Source organism: Osmerus mordax, chromosome 22, assembly GCF_038355195.1.
Source record: "Osmerus mordax isolate fOsmMor3 chromosome 22, fOsmMor3.pri, whole genome shotgun sequence".
NCBI lineage: Eukaryota > Metazoa > Chordata > Actinopteri > Osmeriformes > Osmeridae > Osmerus > Osmerus mordax.
The window spans coordinates 11,939,593-11,959,741 of record NC_090071.1 but is presented as its reverse complement, the minus strand read 5'-3'; the positions used below and the strand labels follow the sequence as shown (position 1 = coordinate 11,959,741).

The 20,149-nt window shown below is 48.1% G+C and overlaps 9 non-coding genes across 9 annotated transcripts; all 9 read right to left on the bottom strand.

Annotated features, from left to right (window-relative positions):
* Positions 1-11,799: 11,799 nt before the first annotated feature.
* Positions 11,800-11,872, bottom strand: trnaa-cgc (transfer RNA alanine (anticodon CGC)). Its single transcript has one exon. It is a non-coding gene; the product is annotated as a tRNA-Ala (tRNA).
* Positions 11,873-12,026: 154 nt separating this feature from the next.
* On the bottom strand, positions 12,027-12,099 carry trnaa-agc (transfer RNA alanine (anticodon AGC)). Its single transcript has one exon. It is a non-coding gene; the product is annotated as a tRNA-Ala (tRNA).
* Positions 12,100-12,271: 172 nt separating this feature from the next.
* trnaa-ugc (transfer RNA alanine (anticodon UGC)) lies at positions 12,272-12,344 on the bottom strand. The gene has a single exon. It is a non-coding gene; the product is annotated as a tRNA-Ala (tRNA).
* A 275-nt stretch (positions 12,345-12,619) lies between these two features.
* Positions 12,620-12,692, bottom strand: trnaa-cgc (transfer RNA alanine (anticodon CGC)). The gene has a single exon. It is a non-coding gene; the product is annotated as a tRNA-Ala (tRNA).
* Positions 12,693-12,846: 154 nt separating this feature from the next.
* trnaa-ugc (transfer RNA alanine (anticodon UGC)) lies at positions 12,847-12,919 on the bottom strand. Its single transcript has one exon. It is a non-coding gene; the product is annotated as a tRNA-Ala (tRNA).
* Positions 12,920-13,073: 154 nt separating this feature from the next.
* On the bottom strand, positions 13,074-13,146 carry trnaa-ugc (transfer RNA alanine (anticodon UGC)). The gene has a single exon. It is a non-coding gene; the product is annotated as a tRNA-Ala (tRNA).
* A 275-nt stretch (positions 13,147-13,421) lies between these two features.
* trnaa-cgc (transfer RNA alanine (anticodon CGC)) lies at positions 13,422-13,494 on the bottom strand. Its single transcript has one exon. It is a non-coding gene; the product is annotated as a tRNA-Ala (tRNA).
* Positions 13,495-13,893: 399 nt separating this feature from the next.
* On the bottom strand, positions 13,894-13,966 carry trnaa-ugc (transfer RNA alanine (anticodon UGC)). The gene has a single exon. It is a non-coding gene; the product is annotated as a tRNA-Ala (tRNA).
* A 275-nt stretch (positions 13,967-14,241) lies between these two features.
* On the bottom strand, positions 14,242-14,314 carry trnaa-cgc (transfer RNA alanine (anticodon CGC)). Its single transcript has one exon. It is a non-coding gene; the product is annotated as a tRNA-Ala (tRNA).
* Between the last annotated feature and the right edge of the window lie 5,835 nt (positions 14,315-20,149).

The following is a 20,149-nucleotide window of genomic DNA, read 5'->3' as shown; positions in this document are numbered from 1 at the left end:
TTGCAAAATGAAGCACTGCAGTCAAAATATCACAAACACGTCTCAAAAGCACACATTTGTCTCATGTTGCAAACACTTTTGCCATTATATTAAAAAAATTATATATCATATACACACAGTTATTCAAAACATAAAGCTCTTCTTTCATGAGCTCCTTTGTACATTTCTGTACAAGATTGAAAGCAAGTGGCAGACATGATGAAAAATTCATGGTAAACACGAAAACAAGATTGAAACCAAACCTTTGCATTTGTGGTTGTGAATACAGTATTACACAGTACAAAATAAAGAGTGTAGTAGGACAGAAACCAAACCTAATTTTTAAAAAGGTGATTACGGAATGGTGTGTCTGTGTGTGCCATGAACTGTAGCATACAGTACTATTACATACTACTATATTGTCAGAATGTCTTCTTACAGTCATTGTACTGTTGCACAGTATGATACAGGAATCCACCAGACTGACCAATAATGCAGTGCACTGCAGTCAATGGATGCATGGGTGCTAAAATATATGTTTGTGTATAGTATAGTACCTTGTTTTGTTCTGAAACAGCTGTTATGTGTACATTAGAACATGTGTACATTACAGTAGATTGTTACATACCTGCTATCATTTCTACAAAGGTTCAAATTATACCCACCATTGTAAATCGACTCAAATTAAGCTATTTATAGGCCTTTTCTTCAGCCATGATTGGTTGGTGTTGAGTAAAGCAATGAGTGTTTGCACATGTGAGGAGTTTTGATTGGTTGTGTTTTAAAAATGAAATCAAGATGCTTCCTGTTAGAATTGTGTGTGTTACGTGGAGAATTGTGTGTTGTGTTTTGCAAAAAGTGTTTTATGAAATTGAAATCTGAGTCAAAGGCCCAAAATGTGCTTATGGTTTTGCAGATTTGAGGTGTGGTTCTGGTGTTTGAGTGTCAGGTTTCAGAAATTGTGTGAAAAGGAATTTGTGAAAAAACAAGTTGTTGGATTGGTGTGTTAAGTTTGGAAAAAAAGAGGACAAGTAAAAAAATGTGTGTAAGCATTTGAAAAATCTGTAATGCATAGTTTTATAGAACCTGACAAACAATATTCCAAGTTTAGAACATGAAAGTTTCAGTATAAGAAGATCCATTGATACCAATTACTATGAACTACTATGAAATGGACTAAACCATCATGTTTAAAGATTTGAAAACCAGCAGCACCTGTAGGTATCTGCTGAGGGGCAGTCAAGGGCGTAGGTTTGCATAGGGACCATAGGGACTAGTCACGACCAAAGTTTGGGAAAGACACAATCGTCCCCAACAATATTTTGATAATTTTCGAAAAAAAATATCTATTTGCAAAACTCATTCGTATTATTATCTATACTATGTACGTCGCCGAGAAAAGTGAAAAATAAATTCCCAAGTTAACCAATGCACACTCGAGCCTGCGAGACAATATGATGTCATTTAAGTTAATTGGCTGAAGTGGCAGTCAGAAACACTTCGTGAATCGTGACTTGCAGAAAGAGAGCTGGCAGTACGCCAGGAAATCATAAAGCCTCATATTAGTATTTCGTTTGGTCTCAGCAATGATATTTTTGACCTTTTTGTGCTTTATAGATAGGAAAATGTCACCCAAAAAGAAGAAATATCACCACCAAGAGAGTAAGTAGCTATAAAGAAAGTCGTTGTAGGTTAGCTAGTAGGAAAACTACACACACAGTGCAAACCTGCTAGCCTTACATCGCCAACCATTGTACAATGGAAACATGTTTTGAAAGTTATTAGTGTAGTAGAGCATGTAACTTTTGCTTGTATTAAATCAATCCTTAGCGTCTGCAATCTTTTGGCCAGTGTGTTCTTGTTGAAGCCAGAATGATAAAGCTAACCTACCCACATAATCGGACCGTGCTAGTTTAGCCTAGTACCAGCAGGCTAGCAACTCAAAAGTGATATTAACTGATAATAAGTAGGCCTAAATGATCCCTTGTAGTAGTAATATGCCTATCCCTGTCATCTCGACCAATGTCAGCAGTCAAATAAGCATGGTTAGTGTCTGTATTAAATTGATGAATTACTGTGCAGGAAAAACAGCACCCTGAAGATACAGATGTAGAGCAGGTTGGTGATGAATCAGCATCAGGGGTTCAGGTGAGAAGTCGAATTGTCCATTTTGGTAAAGATTGCATAAAATTGCAGTTTTTTAAGGGATGGTTAGACAATGTTACCCATGAAATTTATCATTCACACTTATACTTGTAGATAGTAAAAAGGTGCTATAAATTGGTATGCCCAAATGTATGCATCATATATGATTTCATTACTCAGAAGTCCAGTACAGATGATGTAGGCCTAGTACAGCTCCATAAAACCTGAACCAATTACCTACATATAAAAAAAAAAAATTCTGAACAAACAAGTGTCCCTACCAAAGCTGAGACCAAACCTACGCCCATGCTTGTGAGCGTCAGCATGAGTACAGTCTGGTTCGACTGCTTACTTGACATCAATTTGAATCTCACAGGGATTGCGAGTATCGATTCCCCTGCATATGACAGGCAAAGGAAGCGCTGCAGCATTTGAGCTAACTCGCACTTCCCTTGCTCCTACCTGGGAAAGTTGAATCGTCCCACACTTTGGAGCTGCTTTTCCGAAACACGTGCAAAGGTTGTTCTGGAACGGAGCTCCATTTTTCAATGAAAAAGCTGTTGGAGAATGCAGGCATCGATCCCGCTACCTCTCTCATGCTAAGCGAGCGCTCTATCATTTCCGCTAAAGCTGGGGAACAATCGCCTGTTTGAGGGGGGAAGAAGAGGGAGAAGGGAGGGGGAAGAAAAAGGGAGAAAAGAGGGAGAAAAAAGAGGAAAAAGAGAGAAAAGGGGAAACTCAAAAGTCCCCATTCATAGTTTAAACATTTTTAACCCTTTACATTTTAAGATAATTCGAAAAAACACCCGAAATGACGAATTTTACATCGTTTGGGGAAGATGTAGAATGGAACCAAAGGTCCGCGGTTCGCGTCCCACCTACGGCACCTTTGACTATTTCTAATAAACAACCACTTGAGTTTCCAAGTGTGTATGTTATCAAAACATTATGTTATCCTAATTTAGTGTAATTTGAAAAACATTTGTATCCACTAGAGTGCATTATTTATATTTTACGTAGTTAACTACACTATTCGCCTTTATTTTTATTCACTCCGCACAGGAGTACTGTTTTTAGTTCGTTTTAGTTAGATCTATCTCTCTATCCATCCATCTATCTATTGCTCAAACTGTGTGGCTTCTGAGCTTGTGTGCTCTTATCTGAAGCTCTGTCTTTTTGGTTTCGGCACTTACCATTTCAACACTGGCATGATCCATATATTAAATATTTTTAAACAATGTGCGCAAGCAAGCGTAAAGTTAATCACTTTTTGCTGCTCTTACTTCTTGTAGACTTGCCGTATTTGGTTAGAAAGAGTAGTGATTGGGAAATAACAACGGACTGACCAACAGATAGTTGATAAATAGAAACATTTATCCACAAGTGTAAAAATAGAAATATGAACAACAACTTCAATTAAAACTATATATATACAGGCAAATGATATGCTAAATTACAATATTTACACAATGAAAACTATATACACAGGAGAAATCTAAGCATTAACTATATCTAAACAATGAAAACTATATACAAAGGCCCAAAGAATCTTTTTTTTTTTTGCTCCTCCAGCCACTGCTCTCTGGAAAGAGTCTCTGCAGAGGGGCAGTAAACAGTCCCCTTATACTGGCTGTGGCCAGTCTCTGCCGTTCTGTTCTGGCCACACCTCCAGCATTTGTTGGCCTCCACTCTCCTCTGGTAGGCATGGGGAGCTGGACCAGGAGCAGGACGAAGCTGGGGAAGGTGGGTGGTGCAGGAAGAGGGTGGGACAAAACGCAGGGCTTGGGGGACCATCAATGGAGAGGGGGCAGAGGGTGGCCTTATACCAGGGGCTCGGGAGACAAACAGCACAGTAGGGTGGGCAGCAGGGCGAGGGGCGATATGGGTAGGGCGAGGGGCAATGGGGGTAGGGCGGGGCATGATAGGGATGGGAGTGGGGCCTCCAAGGGCAGCTGAAGGACCAGGGAAGAGCTGCCTCTGGGCTGTCAGCCTGGGTCGGACCGCTGGAGGTGGTGCTGGGGCTGCACATGTTGCCCGCCTCTTGGTTTTTGCCTGCCCTGCTGTGCTCTGCGGCAGGTGGTAGGTGTGGGCTGCTCCCTGGGGTTGAGGTGGAACAACAGCAGGGCGGACGTTGGCAGGCAGGAGAGGCTCGTCAGCCACAGACAGAGGACCTGGCAAGTTTATGCCCTGCTGCAACACAGCCAGATCCTGCTTCTTCACCCTGCGGTTGTACCACTGGGAGAGGGTCGACTGGTTCACCTCCACCAGCTGCAGGGTGGTGCCCTGCATGATGGCCCCATTGCCCAGGATGAGCTGCCGGACCTTGCGGTAGTCCTGCAGGATCAGAGTCCACCTGGACATGCAGTTCTTCCCCTGCTTCCTGGGACTCTTGTGGATGTCGGAGAGCCGGACGAAGATGGCCTCCACAAGGCGGCAGCAGTCTGGCCACTGAGCAGGCGAACCAGTGGACCCCAGGACACACCTCTCCACACTCTCCACACCTGGCGTGAACTCCACCTTTTTTTTGTGGCGGAACCGCCCCTTGATGAGCCTATCCAGGTGCCGCGCAGCAAACACCACCCTCTGCTTGTCATAATCCAGCAGGTCTTGCCACAGCCCCACAATGTTGCTGACCTAAGAAGGAAAGAAAACATATATTATATATATTTATATATTATAAATACATAAACAAATATCTGTTGTACAATGCATGTCTTGCTGACCTGCTGGTTATGGAGGGTCATGTTGGTCTGATGCCTCAGCTCCACTAAGCACTCTGCCAGTCTATCCACTCGATCCATGCCTGGAATGCCATGCTCGTCCACAGCCTGAAACATTCAACAATTTGACATTTAGTGCTGAACACCTTATGGCAAAGGTTTGTTATATTGACTGCTGCTGCTGTGTGTTTTATTTGTTTGCTGTCAATTACTGTGTGTTGCTTCTAATAATCAATTGCGCTTGTATTCAGACACTTTCCTATCTACTGAACTTGTTAGTTTCTATGAATGACAGTTAGTTACTAGTAAAAAGTTAACATACCAGCTGTTCTTCAGGCACCTGAGAGGAGGCACCTGGGACACAGGGCTGGGTTATGGGGGGAGGCAGGGTGGTAGCTACAGGCATGGGGGTGACAGGCAGAGTGGTGGGGGTGACAGGTAGGATAGAGGTGGTTACAGTCAAGGTGATGGAAGGCAGGGTGGAGGAGGTGAGTGGCAGGGTGGGGACCACAGGCAGGGTGGTGGAAGGCAGGGTGGAGGAGGTGAGTGGCAGGGTGGGGACCACAGGCAGGGTGGTAGAAGGCAGGGCGGAAGAGGGGAAGTCTTCCGAAACACTACCGATAGTGAGGTCCTGTCCTTCATCCTCAAACCCTTCATCCGCCTGTTCCTCCTCTGTGGCGTGGTCCTCCAGCAGCTGGTCTGTCTCCTCAGAGTCGGGGTCCATGTCCTGCAAGGGCTGCCCTGTCTGCCTAAGCAGGTAGTTCACCCCAAGCAACTCTCCTGAACATGAACAACAATGCAATGCTAATTAGTATTAAAAAACAGATATGGAACTTACCATAATGCATAAATACTGAGCTCTTAACAACATAATTATTTGTATTCATATTTGCCGAGACTTACCGGTGTACTTTCTCGGTGGGATGAAGGAGGGGACATACTTCCTTCCAAAAACCTTCAGGCTGTTGCTGTTGACGGACTCCAGCACGTCCCCCGCGTACGTCAACAGCGCCATGCGCTTGGTGGTGATGGAGGCCGCTGCCCGGTTTTGGTTCCACCTGTTCAGGCCTTCCAGGAGGTACAGCTGGAAGTTGAGCAGGTTTGCACTCGTTCCTAAAAAAAAAAAGAGAGAACGTGAACAATGATGAACAAGGCTATTTGAATAAAATGTCATTGGTAAGAATATTGATAAGATGATGAAATCTACACCAACCTGGAATAAACCTGTTCAGGTGGCAGTGGAAGGACTCCAAGGAGGTGGAGCCTCTTGCACACCTGTACGTGGTCAGCTGGATCCCCTCCCTGGTGGAGCTGCCTGTCTCCGTGTACAGGAGTACACCTGGCACATCCTGGATGCACTTCACGTGCCTCTTCTGGGTGCGCCAGATGTGCTCCATCTTTGCCTGGTCCAGCAGCGGAACTCCCAGCAGGTCTCTCCCCTTCTCCCCCATCAGCTCCTGCAGCAGCTGCTCAATGCGGAGGACCGTGGCGTCCACTCCACGTGTCCTCCGCCTGCAGAACTGGGACAGCTCAGCCTTGGTGATGGCCTTGTCCACCATGTCGTTGGTGATGAGGGGCACACCCTCCCTTCTGAGCTGCTCCCTCTTCACCCTGCGCAGTAGGGCTACGTCCGCTGCATCCCACTCAAATAGGCACACAGACAGGCGGCTCATAAAGAGGGGGTACAGGGCATGGGCATCGGTGGTGCATCCCACGGCCAGCCGCCGCATAAAATGCCAGATGTCCAGCCTTATCTTCAGGTCTGGCCACCCACCAAACCTGGCCTGAAGCTTGGTCTCCCCCTCCTCCGAGCAGCAGCCACAGTCCACATAGAGCAGGACCGGGGGAGCTGCACCTGCCTGGGTGTACCTCTCAATGAGACCAGAGACCATCGGGTCCAGCCCCGGTCCCTCCTGGGCAGTCAGGACACTGACGAGGACCTGGCCGATCTCGTTCCCCACCGAGGTCACCCAGAATGCAGTCCCCTTTGCTGCACCAGCCAGCTTCTTTGTCATCTGAAATGACAAAATGTACACAAAAAACTTCATGAGAGCTTTCAAAAGAAAATCTATTAACTAAACACAGAAGTTTATGTATGTATTACTACAGTCTTAATCAAAGGCATGGATATGTGTGTATGTGTGCTTATAAGAATACAAATCATTGAGGATTCATGTTTTCATTGTGGCATAATTGCCACAATGGATTTTCTTCATCTTATTACCTTCTTGGTGGAGTCCATTTTTAAAATGGACCCAAAGGTTGACGTGATGGACGCCTTTATATGGTCCATACGGCTGATGATGTCCCTCCCGTACACCGACAGCACCCACCGGCTGGTTGGGACATCGAGTGGCTGTGGAGGCTCCTGGCAGGTGACTGGGAAGAGGCTGGGCTGGTCAACAAAGGCCGCACACTCCCCCAAGTAGTCGGCCAGGCGGTCCAACCACTCCTCCCCATGGTTCTCCCGCAGCTGTTTCACCAAGCACGCCGGGCTGTTGCCGAGGGTCCGTTCCCGCAACATGCGGATGACCCGTATGTCACAAGCATACCTTGAAGAAAAGACCGATTAGTTTCAAGAACTTGTTCAATTATGTAAGGACCTGCAGCAGGCATTATTAGAAAATGATTGTAGATTTTTAACTCACAAGCGTGTCAGGATCATCCTGAACTTCCTCCTGTGAGGCAGGTCCAGCTGGTCCAGGACAGCCTGACTGGTTGCCAGATGGGTCAGGCGACACACAGTGCACCTGAGTGTCTCCGTCACCATCAGGTAGTACCGGTCCACGTCCAGGACCTTCCGCACCCTCTTGTGCACACCATACCCCGTCAGCTGCTTCCCACAGGTTTGGCAGAATACCCTCACTTTCCACAAGTGATAGGGCATCCATACCAAGAGCCTGTGGGCAAAAAAACGGTCCGGTGTTGGAGCCTGGTGGTAAATCAGGGCAGAGGCTGGTGGCTCATACCAGAGCTTCAAGTTCAAACGCAGCTTGCCAGACTGAAACAGGGTGGACGCAATCCACCGCTGGTCCTGAACCGGGATTGTCTCCTTCATTCTGACAGGAAGCCAGAAGTCAGGAGTGGGACCAGGAGCAGGGCCAGGAGCAGGGCCAGGAGCAGGGCCAGGGGCAGCAAGCTCATCCTCATCATGCACATCCTGTTACAAAACAAGAGAAATATATTTACAAAAACAGAATAGCCCAATCATATGAGAACATCCTCATCCTATGAAACAAAAAACAGTTCAAAGAACACAACACTTACAGCAGCCGTTGTAGGGCTGGTGCTGGTCTCAGAGACAGTGCTGAGGCTGGAAGCTGTGCTGGGCCTCACAGAGGTCGTCGCAGGGCTGGAGCGGGAAGATGTCCTCACGGAGGCTTTGTAGGGGGTGGATGGGGGCTTTGAGAACGGTGATTCGGTCCTCACAAAAGCCATGGCAGGGCTTGATGGTGTTCTAGGCCTCACAGAGGCCATAGGGGAACCAAAGCCTGGTGGGGTGGTCCTCACAGAGGCCTTAGGGGAACCAAAGCCTGGTGGGGTGGTCCTCACAGAGGCCTTAGGGGAACCAAAGCCTGGTGGGGTGGTCCTCACAGAGGCCATAGGGGAACCAAAGCCTGGTGGGGTGGTCCTCACAGAGGCCTTAGGGGAACCAAAGCCTGGTGGGGTGGTCCTCACAGTGGCCGTAGGGGAACCAAAGCCTGGTGGGGTGGTCCTCACAGTGGCCGTAGGTGAGCTGGCAGTGGCCTGGGTGTCTCCTGTCATGGTGGGAGGACTGGACAGAGACTGGGAGAAGGAGCAGAACTTCTCATCATCCCGGCTAAACCCTCCATCTCCCACGATCTCTCAATCACCCTGGGATCTGCGACGGTGACCCCTTCATCCTCTGCCAGGAACCTTGGGGTTACCATGGACGACGAGCTCTCCCTCACGGCCCACATTGCTGCGGTCTCCCGGTCGTGTAGATTCACCCTCTACAACATCCGGAAGATCAGGAGATACCTGTCTGAGCACTCCACCCAGCTGCTAGTCCAAGCACTCGTCCTCTCCAAGTTGGACTATTGCAACTCTCTGCTCGCTGGTCTCCCAGCATGTGCAACCCGCCCTCTTCAGAGGATTCAGAACGCGGCGGCCCGCCTGGTCTACAATCTACCCAGACGCTCCCATGTTACCCCGCTCCTCATCTCTCTCCACTGGCTACCTATCATGGCCCGTATCAGATTCAAGACCCTGGTATTGACCTTCCGAGCAGTGAACGGGACTGCACCCGTCTACATCAAGTCTCTCCTGCAGCCTTACACCCCCACCCGCCACCTACGGTCTTCTTCAGACAACCGCCTGGTGGTCCCACCGCTCAAGACCGCCCGGTCCCAACACAAGCTCTTCTCCTGTCTGGCCCCCCAGTGGTGGAATCAACTCCCCACCTCCATCAGAGACACTGACTGTCTCTCCACCTTCAAGAAAAGGCTCAAGACGCACTTGTTCCGGGAGTACAACGGTACTTAGGAACGGTTCGCTTGACCCAATGTTAGTTTCCTCAAGGATCACAATGACTCTTGCTTAGAGACTTGTTGCTCTTGTGGTTAGTGGTAACTGATTAAAATTTTTGGTTCTCGCTGTGATATATTGTTTTATTACTGTTGCTTGCTTTTTCCCACAGGTACACTTGCACTTATAGCTGTTCATGTTGTTTGGTTGTGACTTGTTTAACTACATGCTCTTATGGTTCTTCCCTTTGGCACTTACTTTGGTTGTTCACAATGTGTGCTTCATGTTTTGGCTACTCGCGATGTTTTTTGGCTATCTTGTTGTTATGATCAGTGACCTATGCACTTTGTAAAGCTCTCTCTTGGAAGTCGCTTTGGATAAAAGCGTCTGCTAAATGAATAAATGTAAATGTAAATGTAAATGTAAGGAGCGGGGGAAGCATTTGTAAAAAGTAGAGCTCAATGAAATCAAATCAAGCTCTTAAGATTTAGGTTTGCTCATATTAACCTATAAATATATATTTACATATAATCATATTTACCTTTGCTTTCCTAACCACATTCACATTGGGCTTTGCAACAGCGCCATGTGAGCCTCCAAATCGTGGTTTAGAAAACTGTGGTGACAATTAGAGACATTTATCAAAGGATTACATTGTAAACCTGAAATGCTCTTCCATTTTGCCATCATCATATGTAATCAGTGGTTGTCCATATTTGAAAGCTTGTATGACAATAATAATATTGAAATAGTCACCATGGACAAAGTCAGTGTGGGCCGTGCTGGGACATGGGCTGAGGCAGAGGCAGAGGCTGAGGTCGTTCTCAGTGGGGGAGGGGCAGCACAGGTAGAGGTCTCTGCCACAGTTTGTCCAGTGGTTGGCTGGATTAGGGACAGAGAGATCCATGTCAGACATCACATTACTGAGCACATCACAAAGTGATTCTTTTAGTGTTTTGGTGTCAAGAAGTCTCATTCACATTACCTTTGGGTTATGAAAGCCACAAGTACACTGCTGTGTCCTACCAAACAGCATTCTTTGGCCACGTAACTGCAACGGGCACTTCTCAATCTGTTCCAAATAAAACAAACAATTTTTTTTAAGAAAACAACCCAATAGAAATGGACCATTTTGACATATCATCTTCTATTGGTGACTAAACATGACATTGACACTGAAGTTGCTGTTCATTATCCTTATCAAGGTCCCATACTGTGACTGGTATTTCTGGCAATTCAGTAATCTTTTATAGGCCATCAGAATACATCCATTTTTTTTTCAGTGATCTTTTGGTCATTTTACATACCTTTTGAAAGAGGTCATACCACCTCTTCTGTCTTGGGGCTGGCCTGTTGCCTGCATCAGCAGGCCAAACCCCAGAGCTGGCAAACCTCCTCAAACGGGACATCCATTCCCCATCCCCCATACTTTTGTGGCTTTTTGAACTCGACATCTAAAAGGTAAAAGGAGCGATTTTTCACACTAGTACAATAACATTTATTTATTGTTATAGGTAGCTTTTTAACATATCAAATATTTAGCTACTATTTCCAGAGGAATATTTTTTTTAAACCTTTTCTGGGTCACTTTATTACCACAAGTGAAAAAGTTCTCTTTATTTCGTTTTGTCCCCAGTGACATCTATAATATATAACAGGTTAAATATTGCGTTTGCTAGTCCGAATAACATCTGTCGCTACAGTAACCTATTAGTAATCCCTTAAAAAAAGTAAATGACAGCCAATACTACAGTACCTGAGGAAATCTACTTTAGCTACTGTACATGACAAACTCTGAAATGACAAACTCTAATATTCGTGATATGACTTGTCATTGACCCGATGAACGATAACATGTATTGAAATGTCAAACGGATGATTTTTTTGATTAGCTATGTATGTATTTACCTTTGCGGTGCGGTACTTCTAACAACTGGAAATAGCGTATCCTGCAATGAATGAACTGACGCGACTTACTGTCACTCATCTCACATCTTCGGCGGGGGTCTCTGGGGTCGTGGACGCCGTTGCTATCGGTGTGACGTAATTGGAGATGTACGTGTTCCGATTGGCTCAATCGGCCTGACGCAATTGGACGGGGTGAGAATCCGATTGGCCCTCGAACCTAGAACCGAGGTAGCTGATTGGTCGCGATAGCCAGTCGAATGTGCCCCGGGTGCCGCTAATCCCCCATGTAGAGTTCCTCGTTGGGGAACTTGTGAGCGTCAGCATGAGTACAGTCTGGTTCGACTGCTTACTTGACATCAATTTGAATCTCACAGGGATTGCGAGTATCGATTCCCCTGCATATGACAGGCAAAGGAAGCGCTGCAGCGTTTGAGCTAACTCGCACTTCCCTTGCTCCTACCTGGGAGAGTTGAATCGTCCCACACTTTGGAGCTGCTTTTCCGAAACACGTGCAAAGGTTGTTGTGGAACGGAGCTCCATTTTTCAATGAAAAAGCTGTTGGAGAATGCGGGCATCGATCCCGCTGCCTCTCGCATGCGAAGCAAGCGCTCTACCACTTGAGCTAATTCCCCCATACTAAGCTCCTCGTTGGGGAACTTGTTAGCATCAGCATGAGGACCCAAATTGTATTAGGCCAATCGTGTCGTCATCCTTCATGCCAATGCGATTCTTGTAGATGTTGCTTTGGAAAGGAACTAAATCTTGCCAGTTAAACAGCATCACCTGTGGAGGATGCGGGCATCGATCCCGCTACCTCTCGCATGCTAAGCGAGCGCTCTACCATTTGAGCTAATCCCCCACCTTACATGTGTGTATTTTCCTTGGAAGAGTTAAAAACTGCTCAGTCTTGAGTCACAATCGACAATCTGGCTCGACTGCTTACTTGACATCAATTTGAATCTCACAGGGATTGCGAGTATCGATTCCCCTGCGTAAGAAACTAAATCTTGCCAGTTAAACAGCATCACCTATGGAGGATGCGGGCATCGATCCCGCTACCTCTCGCATGCAAAGCGAGCGCTCTACCATTTGAGCTAATCCCCCATGTAGAGTTCCTCGTTGGGGAACTTGTGAGCGTCAGCATGAGTACAGTCTGGTTCGACTGCTTACTTGACATCAATTTGAATCTCACAGGGATTGCGAGTATCGATTCCCCTGCATATGACAGGCAAAGGAAGCGCTGCAGCGTTTGAGCTAACTCGCACTTCCCTTGCTCCTACCTGGGAGAGTTGAATTGTCCCACACTTTGGAGCTGCTTTTCCGAAACACGTGCAAAGGTTGTTGTGGAACGGAGCTCCATTTTTCAATGAAAAAGCTGTTGGAGAATGCGGGCATCGATCCCGCTGCCTCTCGCATGCGAAGCAAGCGCTCTACCACTTGAGCTAATTCCCCCATATGAAGCTCCTCGTTGGGGAACTTGTTAGCATCAGCATGAGGACCCAAATTGTATTAGGCCAATCGTGTCGTCATCCTTCATGCCAATGCGATTCTTATAAATGTTGCTTTGGAAAGGAACTAAATCTTGCCAGTTAAACAGCATCACCTGTGGAGGATGCGGGCATCGATCCCGCTACCTCTCGCATGCAAAGCGAGCGCTCTACCATTTGAGCTAATCCCCCATGTAGAGTTCCTCGTTGGGGAACTTGTGAGCGTCAGCATGAGTACAGTCTGGTTCGACTGCTTACTTGACATCAATTTGAATCTCACAGGGATTGCGAGTATCGATTCCCCTGCGTAAGAAACTAAATCTTGCCAGTTAAACAGCATCACCTATGGAGGATGCGGGCATCGATCCCGCTACCTCTCGCATGCAAAGCGAGCGCTCTACCATTTGAGCTAATCCCCCATGTAGAGTTCCTCGTTGGGGAACTTGTGAGCGTCAGCATGAGTACAGTCTGGTTCGACTGCTTACTTGACATCAATTTGAATCTCACAGGGATTGCGAGTATCGATTCCCCTGCATATGACAGGCAAAGGAAGCGCTGCAGCGTTTGAGCTAACTCGCACTTCCCTTGCTCCTACCTGGGAGAGTTGAATCGTCCCACACTTTGGAGCTGCTTTTCCGAAACACGTGCAAAGGTTGTTGTGGAACGGAGCTCCATTTTTCAATGAAAAAGCTGTTGGAGAATGCGGGCATCGATCCCGCTGCCTCTCGCATGCGAAGCAAGCGCTCTACCACTTGAGCTAATTCCCCCATATTAAGCTCCTCGTTGGGGAACTTGTTAGCATCAGCATGAGGACCCAAATTGTATTAGGCCAATCGTGTCGTCATCCTTCATGCCAATGCGATTCTTGTAGATGTTGCTTTGGAAAGGAACTAAATCTTGCCAGTTAAACAGCATCACCTGTGGAGGATGCGGGCATCGATCCCGCTACCTCTCGCATGCAAAGCGAGCGTTCTACCATTTGAGCTAATCCCCCACCTTACGTGTGTGTATTTTCCTTGGAAGAGTTAAAAACTGCTCAGTCTTGAGTCACAATCGACAATCTGGCTCGACTGCTTACTTGACATCAATTTGAATCTCACAGGGATTGCGAGTATCGATTCCCCTGCGTAAGAAACTAAATCTTGCCAGTTAAACAGCATCACCTAAGGAGGATGCGGGCATCGATCCCGCTACCTCTCGCATGCAAAGCGAGCGCTCTACCATTTGAGCTAATCCCCCATGTAGAGTTCCTCGTTGGGGAACTTGTGAGCGTCAGCATGAGTACAGTCTGGTTCGACTGCTTACTTGACATCAATTTGAATCTCACAGGGATTGCGAGTATCGATTCCCCTGCATATGACAGGCAAAGGAAGCGCTGCAGCGTTTGAGCTAACTCGCACTTCCCTTGCTCCTACCTGGGAGAGTTGAATCGTCCCACACTTTGGAGCTGCTTTTCCGAAACACGTGCAAAGGTTGTTGTGCAACGGAGCTCCATTTTTCAATGAAAAAGCTGTTGGAGAATGCGGGCATCGATCCCGCTGCCTCTCGCATGCGAAGCAAGCGCTCTACCACTTGAGCTAATTCCCCCATATTAAGCTCCTCGTTGGGGAACTTGTTAGCATCAGCATGAGGACCCAAATTGTATTAGGCCAATCGTGTCGTCATCCTTCATGCCAATGCGATTCTTGTAGATGTTGCTTTGGAAAGGAACTAAATCTTGCCAGTTAAACAGCATCACCTGTGGAGGATGCGGGCATCGATCCCGCTACCTCTCGCATGCTAAGCGAGCGCTCTACCATTTGAGCTAAAGCTGGGGAACAATCGCCTGTTTGAGGGGGGAAGAAGGGGGAGAAGGGAGGGGGAAGAAAAAGGGAGAAAAGAGGGAGAAAAGAGGGAGAAAAAAGAGGAAAAAGAGAGAAAAGGGGAAACTCAAAAGTCCCCATTCATAGTTTAAACATTTTTAACCCGTTACATTTTAAGATAATTCGAAAAAACACCCGAAATGACGAATTTTACATCGTTTGGGGAAGATGTAGAATGGAACCAAAGGTCCGCGGTTCGCGTCCCACCTACGGCACCTTTGACTATTTCTAATAAACAACCACTTGAGTTTCCAAGTGTGTATGTTATCAAAACATTATGTTATCCTAATTTAGTGTAATTTGAAAAACATTTGTATCCACTAGAGTGCATTATTTATATTTTACGTAGTTAACTACACTATTCGCCTTTATTTTTATTCACTCCGCACAGGAGTACTGTTTTTAGTTTGTTTTAGTTAGATCTATCTCTCTATCCATCCATCTATCTATTGCTCAAACTGTGTGGCTTCTGAGCTTGTGTGCTCTTATCTGAAGCTCTGTCTTTTTGGTTTCGGCACTTACCATTTCAACACTTGCATGATCCATATATTAAATATTTTTAAACAATGTGCGCAAGCAAGCGTAAAGTTAATCACTTTTTGCTGCTCTTACTTCTTGTAGACTTGCCGTATTTGGTTAGAAAGAGTAGTGATTGGGAAATAACAACGGACTGACCAACAGATAGTTGATAAATAGAAACATTTATCCACAAGTGTAAAAATAGAAATATGAACAACAACTTCAATTAAAACTATATATATACAGGCAAATGATATGCTAAATTACAATATTTACACAATGAAAACTATATACACAGGGGAAATCTAAGCATTAACTATATCTAAACAATGAAAACTATATACAAAGGCCCAAAGAATCATTTTTTTTTTTGCTCCTCCAGCCACTGCTCTCTGGAAAGAGTCTCTGCAGAGGGGCAGTAAACAGTCCCCTTATACTGGCTGTGGCCAGTCTCTGCCGTTCTGTTCTGGCCACACCTCCAGCATTTGTTGGCCTCCACTCTCCTCTGGTAGGCATGGGGAGCTGGACCAGGAGCAGGACGAAGCTGGGGAAGGTGGGTGGTGCAGGAAGAGGGTGGGACAAAACGCAGGGCTTGGGGGACCATCAATGGAGAGGGGGCAGAGGGTGGCCTTATACCAGGGGCTCGGGAGACAAACAGCACAGTAGGGTGGGCAGCAGGGCGAGGGGCGATATGGGTAGGGCGAGGGGCAATGGGGGTAGGGCGGGGCATGATAGGGATGGGAGTGGGGCCTCCAAGGGCAGCTGAAGGACCAGGGAAGAGCTGCCTCTGGGCTGTCAGCCTGGGTCGGACCGCTGGAGGTGGTGCTGGGGCTGCACATGTTGCCCGCCTCTTGGTTTTTGCCTGCCCTGCTGTGCTCTGCGGCAGGTGGTAGGTGTGGGCTGCTCCCTGGGGTTGAGGTGGAACAACAGCAGGGCGGACGTTGGCAGGCAGGAGAGGCTCGTCAGCCACAGACAGAGGACCTGGCAAGTTTATGCCCTGCTGCAACACAGCCAGATCCTGCTTCTTCACCCTGCGGTTGTACCACTGGGAGAGGGTCGACTGGTTCACCTCCACCAGCTGCAGGGTGGTGCCCTGCATGATGGCCCCATTGCCCAGGATGAGCTGCCGGACCTTGCGGTAGTCCTGCAGGATCAGAGTCCACCTGGACATGCAGTTCTTCCCCTGCTTCCTGGGACTCTTGTGGATGTCGGAGAGCCGGACGAAGATGGCCTCCACAAGGCGGCAGCAGTCTGGCCACTGAGCAGGCGAACCAGTGGACCCCAGGACACACCTCTCCACACTCTCCACACCTGGCGTGAACTCCACCTTTTTTTTGTGGCGGAACCGCCCCTTGATGAGCCTATCCAGGTGCCGCGCAGCAAACACCACCCTCTGCTTGTCATAATCCAGCAGGTCTTGCCACAGCCCCACAATGTTGCTGACCTAAGAAGGAAAGAAAACATATATTATATATATTTATATATTATAAATACATAAACAAATATCTGTTGTACAATGCATGTCTTGCTGACCTGCTGGTTATGGAGGGTCATGTTGGTCTGATGCCTCAGCTCCACTAAGCACTCTGCCAGTCTATCCACTCGATCCATGCCTGGAATGCCATGCTCGTCCACAGCCTGAAACATTCAACAATTTGACATTTAGTGCTGAACACCTTATGGCAAAGGTTTGTTATATTGACTGCTGCTGCTGTGTGTTTTATTTGTTTGCTGTCAATTACTGTGTGTTGCTTCTAATAATCAATTGCGCTTGTATTCAGACACTTTCCTATCTACTGAACTTGTTAGTTTCTATGAATGACAGTTAGTTACTAGTAAAAAGTTAACATACCAGCTGTTCTTCAGGCACCTGAGAGGAGGCACCTGGGACACAGGGCTGGGTTATGGGGGGAGGCAGGGTGGTAGCTACAGGCATGGGGGTGACAGGCAGAGTGGTGGGGGTGACAGGTAGGATAGAGGTGGTTACAGTCAAGGTGATGGAAGGCAGGGTGGAGGAGGTGAGTGGCAGGGTGGGGACCACAGGCAGGGTGGTGGAAGGCAGGGTGGAGGAGGTGAGTGGCAGGGTGGGGACCACAGGCAGGGTGGTGGAAGGCAGGGTGGAGGAGGTGAGTGGCAGGGTGGGGACCACAGGCAGGGTGGTAGAAGGCAGGGCGGAAGAGGGGAAGTCTTCCGAAACACTACCGATAGTGAGGTCCTGTCCTTCATCCTCAAACCCTTCATCCGCCTGTTCCTCCTCTGTGGCGTGGTCCTCCAGCAGCTGGTCTGTCTCCTCAGAGTCGGGGTCCATGTCCTGCAAGGGCTGCCCTGTCTGCCTAAGCAGGTAGTTCACCCCAAGCAACTCTCCTGAACATGAACAACAATGCAATGCTAATTAGTATTAAAAAACAGATATGGAACTTACCATAATGCATAAATACTGAGCTCTTAACAACATAATTATTTGTATTCATATTTGCCGAGACTTACCGGTGTACTTTCTCGGTGGGATGAAGGAGGGGACATACTTCCTTCCAAAAACCTTCAGGCTGTTGCTGTTGACGGACTCCAGCACGTCCCCCGCGTACGTCAACAGCGCCATGCGCTTGGTGGTGATGGAGGCCGCTGCCCGGTTTTGGTTCCACCTGTTCAGGCCTTCCAGGAGGTACAGCTGGAAGTTGAGCAGGTTTGCACTCGTTCCTAAAAAAAACAAGAGAGAACGTGAACAATGATGAACAAGGCTATTTGAATAAAATGTCATTGGTAAGAATATTGATAAGATGATGAAATCTACACCAACCTGGAATAAACCTGTTCAGGTGGCAGTGGAAGGACTCCAAGGAGGTGGAGCCTCTTGCACACCTGTACGTGGTCAGCTGGATCCCCTCCCTGGTGGAGCTGCCTGTCTCCGTGTACAGGAGTACACCTGGCACATCCTGGATGCACTTCACGTGCCTCTTCTGGGTGCGCCAGATGTGCTCCATCTTTGCCTGGTCCAGCAGCGGAACTCCCAGCAGGTCTCTCCCCTTCTCCCCCATCAGCTCCTGCAGCAGCTGCTCAATGCGGAGGACCGTGGCGTCCACTCCACGTGTCCTCCGCCTGCAGAACTGGGACAGCTCAGCCTTGGTGATGGCCTTGTCCACCATGTCGTTGGTAATGAGGGGCACACCCTCCCTTCTGAGCTGCTCCCTCTTCACCCTGCGCAGTAGGGCTACGTCCGCTGCATCCCACTCAAATAGGCACACAGACAGGCGGCTCATAAAGAGGGGGTACAGGGCATGGGCATCGGTGGTGCATCCCACGGCCAGCCGCCGCATAAAATGCCAGATGTCCAGCCTTATCTTCAGGTCTGGCCACCCACCAAACCTGGCCTGAAGCTTGGTCTCCCCCTCCTCCGAGCAGCAGCCACAGTCCACATAGAGCAGGACCGGGGGAGCTGCACCTGCCTGGGTGTACCTCTCAATGAGACCAGAGACCATCGGGTCCAGCCCCGGTCCCTCCTGGGCAGTCAGGACACTGACGAGGACCTGGCCGATCTCGTTCCCCACCGAGGTCACCCAGAATGCAGTCCCCTTTGCTGCACCAGCCAGCTTCTTTGTCATCTGAAATGACAAAATGTACACAAAAAACTTCATGAGAGCTTTCAAAAGAAAATCTATTAACTAAACACAGAAGTTTATGTATGTATTACTACAGTCTTAATCAAAGGCATGGATATGTGTGTATGTGTGCTTATAAGAATACAAATCATTGAGGATTCATGTTTTCATTGTGGCATAATTGCCACAATGGATTTTCTTCATCTTATTACCTTCTTGGTGGAGTCCATTTTTAAAATGGACCCAAAGGTTGACGTGATGGACGCCTTTATATGGTCCATACGGCTGATGATGTCCCTCCCGTACACCGACAGCACCCACCGGCTGGTTGGGACATCGAGTGGCTGTGGAGGCTCCTGGCAGGTGACTGGGAAGAGGCTGGGCTGGTCAACAAAGGCCGCACACTCCCCCAAGTAGTCGGCCAGGCGGTCCAACCACTCCTCCCCATGGTTCTCCCGCAGCTGTTTCACCAAGCACGCCGGGCTGTTGCCGAGGGTCCGTTCCCGCAACATGCGGATGACCCGTATGTCACAAGCATACCTTGAAGAAAAGACCGATTAGTTTCAAGAACTTGTTCAATTATGTAAGGACCTGCAGCAGGCATTATTAGAAAATGATTGTAGATTTTTAACTCACAAGCGTGTCAGGATCATCCTGAACTTCCTCCTGTGAGGCAGGTCCAGCTGGTCCAGGACAGCCTGACTGGTTGCCAGATGGGTCAGGCGACACACAGTGCACCTGAGTGTCTCCGTCACCATCAGGTAGTACCGGTCCACGTCCAGGACCTTCCGCACCCTCTTGTGCACACCATACCCCGTCAGCTGCTTCCCACAGGTTTGGCAGAATACCCTCACTTTCCACAAGTGATAGGGCATCCATACCAAGAGCCTGTGGGCAAAAAAACGGTCCGGTGTTGGAGCCTGGTGGTAAATCAGGGCAGAGGCTGGTGGCTCATACCAGAGCTTCAAGTTCAAACGCAGCTTGCCAGACTGAAACAGGGTGGACGCAATCCACCGCTGGTCCTGAACCGGGATTGTCTCCTTCATTCTGACAGGAAGCCAGAAGTCAGGAGTGGGACCAGGAGCAGGGCCAGGAGCAGGGCCAGGAGCAGGGCCAGGAGCAGGGCCAGGAGCAGGGCCAGGGGCAGCAAGCTCATCCTCATCATGCACATCCTGTTACAAAACAAGAGAAATATATTTACAAAAACAGAATAGCCCAATCATATGAGAACATCCTCATCCTATGAAACAAAAAACAGTTCAAAGAACACAACACTTACAGCAGCCGTTGTAGGGCTGGTGCTGGTCTCAGAGACAGTGCTGAGGCTGGAAGCTGTGCTGGGCCTCACAGAGGTCGTCGCAGGGCTGGAGCGGGAAGATGTCCTCACGGAGGCTTTGTAGGGGGTGGATGGGGGCTTTGAGAACGGTGATTCGGTCCTCACAAAA